Raw genomic sequence first — 11,041 nt, 5'->3', positions numbered from 1 at the left:
CTAAAAGGTGAAAACCATGCAACAATGAGGATTGGTCAAAGGCAGAATTAGGTTAGGCCCTTGCGGTGTTGACTTGGATGGTCAAGGGTTGCGATGGAGATTTTGGGATGGCAAAATGATAAACCTTTGGTTTATCAAGGGGCTTTTTTTCTCTTTGAGCATGTTGATAGGCTGTCTTGTGACAAATTATATAGTCCAAGCTCACTTCCTGAGCTCAGTTAGGGCCTGTTTGGAATCTCGGCGTTGGGATGAGCGTATATGCATTTCGTGTTCCCGAGGCAAAATCTTGATCAAACGCCCATGGTGATCCTGTTTGGAATCTCGGCACTAGGATGAACATTTATGCATTTGGGATAAAGTGGGGCACTTTCTCCTTTGTATTTACACTAAAGGATGGATTTGGCAGCTGCCACCTTCTCAAATGCATAAACTCCATAAACGCCCATCCCACCTACAGATCCCAAACAGGCCCTTAGGGCTAACTTGGTTATATTCAAACCTCGAACCCTAGAGACTTGGTTAGACCTAGCTACCTAAGGATGGAGAAGGGCTCCGTGGCCTTTCTATATATATTCTTGAACCTTGTTGGTTAACCAAACTTTAGCCTAGTATTACTAGGTTGCCAAAGCTTAAACAACAATTAATTGAAACCAGCCTGGCATCAAGGTCTAGTCATCAGTAAGAAAGACTTGCATAAAAGTCCAAAGGATACAATACAAGATTCTGTTTACCTAAAAACACGTTGACCCGGCTCGATTGAGCTCATAGAGTCAGTGAGTCAGGTCTCTACTATTTACCTACCGCTTGAACCCAGCTAAGCCAACATGGATCAATTCTTCATATATATAGCATTTTGAAGTAAACTACATATTATCAAATGGAGCACCAACAGCTGAAATCTATTGGGATTTCTGACCCTTTTTATTTCTCCTGTTCCTTGACATTTCTTGAAACAAATTGTAAAAGTAACCTTCAAGTTAATAGAGAAATGAGTGAGCAACATTGGCTTGAAGTAGCAAAAACACCCTTGACAAGCAAACCCTAGATCTTAAACCTCAAAGGCCGAACAAGCAAAAATACCAACAATGTTTAGCCATGGGAAATTGAAGATATATCCAAATCTTTTGTTTCAAGCAAAGGTGTTCTTACTCTCATGACCATATATATGTTTATATGGAAATTGGAATAAGTTTGCTGGTATGAATCAAGACTTCTATAGTTTTTTTTTTTCAAATCTAACCATGCAGAGATGCATTCGGTGTGGTCCAATTGTTAGGAATCGACTGTTGTATCATCGTAATTGGATCAAGAAATGCTATTTTCAATGTTTGAATATTTATGAAAATTCTAAGCCGTTCATTTTCAACCCTTAAAATATTCTTCCTATACATCTTAATTGGATGATCCAAGAGTCTATTTCTATAAACATCTATATCACATCCATAAGGTGAAGTCTTCAAAAAAAAGTGAAAAAAACTATGAAAATTTTGGTTTATGCCAGTAAACATATTTGGTTGATAAACATATTTTAGTTACCCTGTATATATATGACGTTCAACTAGTATTGATCAAGGAAGAATGATAATATGAAGCATCCATTATTGACCATTGGACCCTCTTTTGTATGGACGGATGTGAATGATGAGAAGTAGATTACAAAATTTAACAGTTGGGTGATTACAGCACATAAATGGAAATTCTTTTGAAATTGAGGTTATCTTCATGATCTAGCACCCAATTCAGATTTTTGGTGTCAGCTCATGATATAGAACCTTTGGGTGCGTTGGTTGAAAAATATAAGTTCATCAATGGCATTTTGGGATGTTGTTCATCCATAGGGGATAAGAGATGATCCTGGATTGCATAAGTTCATCCATCCCTCTCTTAATAATTCATGTATTACTGCATGCAAATAGATAGATAGACAATAGTTGATATAAGATTGCATAATTTTCTTATACTGTTTTAATTGCATAATTTTCTTAAATGTTCTAACTTAAAAACTCTCTCTCTCTCTCTCTCTCTCTCTCTCTCTCTCTCTCTCTCTCTCTCTCTCTCTCTCTCATCAAACAAACGAAATACTGGATTTAGATGTAGATATTGAAATCATAGCTTCTCAAATCACCTGGGATGTAAGATAAGAGATAATCAAGTGTTTGCATTAATTGGATTTGCAGCGTGCATGCAGGCAACTAATAAAGCTTTCGGGTTTACCTTTCTTGAGGGACCACAAAACGTTTGGACCGCAACGAGAATTTCAGAATCGGTCGAGGAACAGGTCAGTGTGGACCCAGTGAATGGGGGATCCAACCTGCAAATCAGGCCGTGTTGGGTCTCGATGACTCACTTTTCTTTGAGAATGATCCTTTTCTATCGAGCAAATTATTTTCCTGGTGGGGTTCGATCTGGTTGTGTTCCTACCACGGTCGGCTGGCCTCTTTGATATTTGAGACCGCCACCTAGGGCCTCTTATTTTTGGACCCGACTCAAATCTCATCAAAATTGGAAGGGGAGATATATAAGTGTAAAAAAACAAAGCAATTGGAGTGAACTTTATTGATGTATATTACAGAAATAACTGGACTTTCACTCCAAGTGCATATAGGATATTTTGTTTTTTCCTGACTGAAATAGGAGAAAGGAAATTTTGTTTTGTGTAAATTTGTTCATCTAGTTTGATGGTGTCTATTTGCATCGTATGAATTGCAATGTATTGAAAATGTTGTCCAGATAATGTGATTTTAGGAAAGCAAAGCATTATTATCTCATTACATGATTTTTTAAGTCTTTTAGATTCTGTTTTTTCAATTTTATGCTCCAATCTGACAATAGTTTCATTTGAAGTATGGTCTTACCTTCATAACGGATGTTCAAATTAGTAAATAGGGAGGATATTAAGAATTTAAGAAAAAAAAAGGTGCAACCGCTTTAATAGATAATAGAATTTTTATGTACAATGAAAAAAATTGATATATATATGAACCCAATTAGTAAATATGAAGGATATTAAGAATTTAAGAAAAAAAATGGTGTAACCCCTTTTAATAAATAATAGAATTTTATGTACAATGAAAAAAAAATTAGAGTCTCATTTGGAGGCTTCGCCTAGGGCGGCCTGAACTTCTCTTGAGCCGACCCTGGTTCAGACCCTGATCAGGGTCCAATTGATTATTATATGTAATGAGAGGAGAGCATCATGCGTGGAGGACCGGATCCATTGTTAGCTACCAAAGTTGGACCCGCCCACAGTCGGCTGAGTATAGGCACCATGGTACACTACCATCAGGTTGATTTAATTCGCTTGGAGACTCCACACCAGTTTGATTGCTGCCGGGACCGATTCTTTTAACGTGGATTTAAAAATACAAAAACTAAACATATTTAAATCAAGTAATTTCCTTCCTGATGTATCGTCAAAAAGATTATATATAGGGAAGTAATCAAAGTAAAAAATAGACAAAATACACAATGATACAATGTTGTCTGTAGCGGTGCGAATAGGCCGATTCGTATCGTATCAGCCAAAAACCGATATGGTGCAAAGCCGATTAGGCTTATTTTCTAAAATTTTCAAAAAGTAGATGAAAAATATTTTTACATATTATTTTAATATTTTTGTGACGTGTCATTTTCTGGTTGAAAGTTGGCCGATTATGTTTGATTCAGCTCCGAATCCTAAACAGAATCAGCCAAATCACCCGAATCGTTTTCAAAACAATTCAAGTCCGATACGAGGTTGACAAGATTGCGATGATATGTCCTGTCCAGAACTCACTGTCTAGTTTGTCCAGGCCAGGTTTTTTTTATTTTTGTTTTTGTTTTTTAAAAACTGTCTTGTCCCCACTGTTCCCGTTGGAGTGGTACTATAAACAAAGAGTTTTGCCCGTCCGCAGGATGCGCCGAACATCACATATTGCTTGTGCAATGTGCGTCCAAATGCACCCTGAGAGCTTGTTTGATGGCCGCATTAGGACACCGCGGCTGCTCATGATGCAGTTCCCATCAAACGTTTGGTGTGTCAGCTGCGTCTCTGGAATGGTGAAATGTCGTTCCACTTCCACCCCCTGTTAAGAAAACAACAGGGATGGGGGATGCTCATTAAAAAAAACCGAGGGAGGGGTTCCCAACCATGAGACCAGGCGCCGGTGGCCCGACGATGGAACCCCATTTCATTAACGATGCTCATTTTCGTCATATTCGAGTTAACATTCAAAACCTGGTGCATAAAATTTTGGTAGATGTTTATGCGATCTTGCGCATGCATCTTAGTGATCTTCCTCTCCCTCCTGCTGATGCTACCTATCCTTTGTCACAATCTGGGCACGCGGCTATGGCGTGAGCCCATTTTATCTGTCTAATGTTCTTTTCTCTTGTGCTTTCTTTATTTGTTTTGGCTTTTGTTCTTGTTCAGTTCATGGGTTCAACATTTTGTTGATTTTCATGAGTGGTAATGTTGAATTACTTTCGTCTCTCTCTCTCTCTCTCTCTCTCTCTCTCTCTCTCTCTCTCTCTCTCTCTCTCTCTTAGGTCTCTAGAGTTTTGATTGGGATTCAGAATAAGAAATTTCTTTCGTAAGGCTTTCATTAAGATTTTTTAGTTTATTTGATTAGGGCTTTTCTTTTATTTCATTACTTTTTTTCTTTGATTTTATTTGATTAGGGCTTTGAATCAAATTTCTTAAATTAGGATTTTTTGTAGTTAATTTGATTAGTTTATTTTATTTGAATTTCTTCTATTAGGGCTTTGAATAAAAATTTTTAAATTAAAGTTTTTTATAGTTAATTTGATTAGAGTTTATTTCTTTGATTTTCTTTGATTCAATTTTTTTAATTAAGGTTTTTTATAGTTAATTTGATTAAGGATTTTTGGTTTATTTATGATTTATTTTCTTTCATTTTAAGGTTTTATGATTTAATAAGGTTTGATAATTTGATTTTTATAGTTTTATGATTTAATAAGGTTTGCATTAGGGCTTCTTTTATTTAATTTTATGATTTATTTTTTTTATAGTTTAATGTTTTTTTGTTTATTTATGATTTATTTTCTTGCATTTTAAGGTTTTATGAATTAATAAGGTTTAATAATTTGATTTTATAGTTTTGTGATTTAATAGGGTTTGAATTAAGGCTTTTTTATTTAATTTTATGGCTTATTTTTCTTATAGTTAGCCATGGTTTTTTGGTTTATTTATGATTTATTTTCTTTCGTTTTAAGGTTTTATGATTTTCATAATCAATTTGATTTTAGGGTTTGATATTTTTGTGATAAACTTTCTTAATTAGATATAATATGACATTGATTAAAGTATTTATATATAAAAAATATTGATTCTTATATTTTCTCAAATTACTTAAATTTTAAATATTTTTTTGTTTTTAGATCCAATCTGAGATCCATATCCAAGGCGAAAATCTATAATAAACATGTTAAAACACTCATATAGTAGAATCATATGATCCAAGACAAAGTTATCTAATCCATTATCCATGTATGTTCATACTGTCGGCACACCAGACATAACAAATGTTGAACATAAGGAACACAACTTCCATGAACAAGCTACCTAACTTTGTACTGAGGACATTTGTTACAGAACATGTGTTCTGTTTTTGTTCTTTGGTTCCATCCAATCTTATTGTTATCATTGCAAATTTTTACTTTTGCAAATCAAACTGACCTTTGAAAAAGATTTTGAAAATAACTCGCCTTCGTTTTAAAATGCAGGATAATTTCGAAGAATGGGACTTACCTGTCGGTACGAGGTTCAACCGTTCCTGGCACCATAACCAGGGGTAATCGAACCAAGGATCAATCATGTGTTTTGCTTTGCTCAACTTGTCTAAATCGATATTTGATTTCTAAATGCACAAAGAATCAAGCATGTGTTATGAATTTCTGAAAAATACAGATTTGAAAACATGATGTTTGCTTGGAATAATTGGAAATATTTGGAAAAGGGGACACCTTGAAAATCGTGAACCATGTTGAGAAAACATTTTTGAAGAAAAAAAAAACCGATTTCTGAAGAAATCTTGAGGTTTTGAGAAAATCGATTTTGAAGAAATTCAAATCACTTTGAGAAAATTGATTTTTGTTGAGATTGAATTGGAAAACATCAAAAGGTATGGGCATATAGCCCTGTGAAAACTATTTATGATGCAGTCTAACTTAGATGAATGAATGAATGCAATTTGCAAAAATATTTTTTGAAGAATTTAAGGAAAATCTTTGAAAAAAAGATTCTTGTGCCTTATAGAATTTTGATGAAATAAATTATCTACATATCCCTGACTATGGCCACAAATATATATTGAATAATATCTCATTTGGTTTTAAAAAGAGAAAATACTTGGAAAAACTTTGAAATATGCAATGATTTCTGAAGATGCCTAAGAGTGTAGGTCATTTGTGGCTTAGAAAAAGATGATAAATCTAGGTTTCGTCTGTATTCTGACTATAGCCACAAATACGAAAGTCACCAAGTTTATCAATTTCTTAGAAGCTAGTACATGTGTCATTTGTATAGACCATGGTGAAGTTGAAATATGCATAAATCATCATCCATCACACATTAACATTATTGAAAAATAAAACTAGATGCAATGCAATCCTATTCCAAGCAGGAAATTAAATTCTTATTCTAATGTTTACAATTATAATTTACATAAAAGTAGAAAATAAAATAAAAGAATATACACTCTTTAATGCCCTTGTAAAACTAGAAAACTTGTTAGTGAAAATATGTCAGTTTTCTGAATTTATCCAGGAATATTTGGAAATTACTAGATTTATCTGGATATAAGCTTTTTCAAAGCTTCCTTAAATAAAAATTTATAAAATACAATTTTAGATGCATGTATGATTGAATAAGATATGAAAATCAACTTTATTTGAAAGATTGAATTTTGAAATTGGGGCAAAATAACCAAAATATTCTTGAAAACAAGACCATGGCCTTGAAATCATTGTTTTTCTAAGACAAATTTGAAATATCTTTAATTTGGGGCATTCAAAATTGATAAAATTGATTGTAAAGGTAGTTGACATGTTTGAAATATTAAAATATTACCCAAATTAAAAATATTAAATGAAAATGATGATTTTGCACTTGTTTTTAGGGTTTTCAAAGAAATAGTTTTAATAAAATACATGAATGACATGCAAAATGATTTTAGAAAAATCTCAAAACTGGTTTGACGACTCTTAATAGCCTTAAGAATATCTTAAAATCTAGAAATTGTGCCGACTTTTAGAAAAAATTAAGAAAATAAGATATTTTATGAAAATAATTGAGTTTTTGATAAAAATAAAGAAAGGGGGAAAATAACTGAAATGATATGATATGATGTGCCAAATGAATGCAGTGATATGCAATGACACATGAAATGTAAACCCTGGATGAGGGACTTGGAATCCCGAAGCTCTGGCAGACACAATGGATTGGAAATTCTCATTTGAGGATGAGAACTGATAATTGAGATTGAGCCAAAATGAGGATTGAATCTTGATTGTGAGATAAAGTATTGAAATTTGTTGTAAATTTTAAGCCCCGAACAGCCTTGGCTCAGATATCGACCATTTGGTTCTCTGAAGGCTGCAGAGAGTAGGTCCCAATGACAGGAGGAAAGGGTTTATGAGCGAAGGTTGAAAACTTGAGGTGTTTACACTTATACAAGCTAGCAAAGTTCTAACACGTCATTCACATGACAAGCAATCTGTCAAAGCTTGTTACTGTAGAGCCCAGAGAATTTTGTCATGTGATTGGCCTGTGTCACATAAGCAAGCACTTAAGCAATTCTCGGATTTCTCTAACAGTCGAATCAGAACCGGATGCAAACCTCATGGGCCAAATTGAATCCACATCAATAAGACATAGGCCAATAATTCAGATTCATCCTAGTCCAGGCCTACCCATAAAATGGTTACACATCTCATGTGGTTCAATCAAAACTCGAAGATGCTGCTGCCTTGTTAATTGAATCAGACTACTGGTTAGTTTGTACACCAACCGAATCTGAATCCAAGTGAAAGGCACATTGAAACTAAGCTCCACAATATTGGTACACAACCAAAACTCAAGCCTTACCCAATCCGAAAGGAGCAGATAATTGAGCTCGTTATGGCCACCAGATTATCCCCTCCTGTGTTGTTAGTATCACCCTGAATCGGCTGAGACGGATTGTATTGGCAGAAAATCGATACCAAAATCACCCAATTCCAACTTTTCTCAAATAAATCATAAAAATTCTTAAAATTTGTTGTCTATATTTTTTAAATATTGTTTTAATATTTTTGTAACATGTGCCACTGCTGGTTCAAAGTTTCCTGGTTCAGTTCAATTTAGAGGTGAATCCGAATTGAATCAAAGTTTCTTTGTATTCATTTATAAAATTTATTTTTTAAATATTTTTTAATTTTTATTATTATCTATATTTTTATCAGAAAACATGAGTTTTTTAAAAAAATATATATTTCTCACGAGTTTTTTTTTCTGCCAATATTTTTTGCCGTTTTAAGCTTTTGTCAGTATGTAACCAATGTTGTCAGTATGGGTATCGGCCCTGAATCGTTTGGGCCACCGATTCAGCTGTATTGGCCAATATGAATACTCATCCGAATGGTTTTGTATCGCTCGGAAAATAATAAAAAAATATTATGTGTCAATCATTACGTGACATGTGTTAAAATAGCATTAATTATTTAATTTTTAGTATTTTTGGCTATTATTTAAAAATTAGCCAATTCAAGGTGAAGCGTATCAAAATTCTTCAAAAAATATTGTAAATTTTTTTGTTTTTTTAAATTCCAGCTGTGGTTAGGCAGACCCCTACCGGTTATAAAACTACGACCATTTGGTTTTGAACCTACAACGTCCCAACACTGGACGACGTGCACTAGCTGCTCCTACGTACCAGACAAGCAGAGCCCCCCTTTGGTAAAAATATTGTGATTTTGCTGTGCAATACATTTCGAAAATGATAAAATCCCAATATAAAGAACCATGTTTTAAAATTATCAATTGTTTTAAAAAATATTTGTGGTTTTACTATTATATTTCTTAATGCTAATGTTTTACTTAATTTTTATTTTTAAACATTTATATATGTATAATATTCTTAGATTTTTTGAAAATTTATATATTATGATATTTCTCTTTTTATTTTCTCGAAAAAGAATACTGCTTAACCGCCAGGTTTTCTTAAAAAAAAAGAAAGCAGAGATTTGTGAAGAAAATGATAAATTCCAAACCGCCATAGTCTATCATGGGAAAACGACGGGTCGGGGAGGCTGATAAAGCTGTCGGGCTTGGTCCCCTCCCTATACATGAATCGTAGAGAGGAGAGGGCGTAGGACGTATGGAAAGGGGAGGCATATACTGTCCAAAGTGTCCCCCGCATTTGAATCTTGATGTACCGTGGACATTACGCTAAAGGAAAACCGCCCCGAGTCCGGTTTCTCCGGGGCCCACCACGAACCACCCTTTTCCCTGCACGGCGTGTCGTTTCACACGTTGGTAAATGGTCTGACTCTGGCTGGGCCCGTTTGGGTCTCAGGGTGCTGTTATGGCTATGTCACAGGAACACGCCATTTCGGTGGTGGTGTGTTCCTCATGGGACGAGCGAACACGTTCAGACGTGCAGACACTGACACGTATAGATATTATTTTAATAAAAAAAATTAATGGTTTTATAAGTATTCTCAGCCCGTCTGGCTGGACCCTGATCCGGCTCATTTCGTGCTCGGGTAGGTTTTGGATCTTGCAAGTTACGATGTGTGTTGCTGTCCCCCACAAAAGAAGCCACCTATGAGGTCAAAGTTTGCATGTGAACCAGTTTTTGTGATCTTCATTAATTTGGTTTTGGATATTTAAATGTGAAAACCAAGGCCAGACCCAAATAAAACAGGTTCAGTTCATTCGACCAGGGTGGACCTTACTGGATCCAGCTAAATGGTTGGTGATATGATGTTTTTTCAACCCCCAACCCAGTTTGTCAAGATAGAGTTAGACTAGTTTCATTTGAACCACGGGGGAGTCCTGATGGGTTCGGCCAGGACTTGGATATGCATGGTTCTGATGTCACAAGGTCTGACCTCAACCCGGTTAGGACCCATTAAAGGCAGTAGATGGGCCCGGCAGGTATAAACAGTGTTGGTTTGTGGACCTACCACTATTGATGCAAATCAAAGAGATTTTGATAGCTATAAGTGTGACTTTACACTAATCCTCCAACCGAACTGCCCTAGTCACTCCGATAATTGCCTATAACTTAAGAGGTAGGGCTGCAAACAGGTTGGGTGCAGTCCCAAGAGCAGATCAGGTGATCTGTCAAATCACTTTAGGAAAGTGATTTGACATCTTCACCGTCCATTGCTTCATCCCCCAAGGATCTGATCATGGTCCTTTACATTGTGGACGTTGAGGATGTATAAAAGTGATTTGGCAGATCGATTGATTTGCACCAAGCCCTAATCTGAACTAGATGTGATGCAATATAGCTCAAACCCGATCCAGATTTCAAATCTTAATACTGGTTCCAAGGTTTTACATGCAAACTCAGCAAATGGATTGGATTTGATCCATACACAAGTGTAGGTCAAATTGAAAATTCAAATTCAAATCCTAATCCAAAAAAGTCCAATCATGTGCGTCCCAATCAGCCCCCAAAAAAGCAAGGACAAAATTTATTAAAATTATATTGTCCCTAGTTTGAATGAGCTCAGTACATTAGGAAGAGACGAAATGACATAGGATTAGGTGACTTGGTCCGATGATTCATGTACCTAGTTGCCTAGGGACTGGAGCATGACTTGCAACTTAGTCAACTCCACTGAGACAAAGTAGTGTTTTTTCTTTTGTTAATTAACGCTTAAAGAAGTATGACAAGTGTGCCTTACTTTATCTATGTCCACAAGGACACATTGTCTAGGGTCCGATGGGACGCGTGGATACACCAATCTAACACAATCAACTTTTTAATAGCATACCATGCAACCAAAGGAAGGTGGAACATCTATAACCAATGATGATTGGTTGGTATTT

The sequence above is a fragment of the Nuphar pumila genome, chromosome 10, assembly GCF_984573655.1.
Source record: "Nuphar pumila chromosome 10, dmNupPumi1.hap1.1, whole genome shotgun sequence".
Taxonomy (NCBI): Eukaryota; Viridiplantae; Streptophyta; class Magnoliopsida; order Nymphaeales; family Nymphaeaceae; genus Nuphar; species Nuphar pumila.
Note: the sequence above shows the minus strand (reverse complement) of the source record.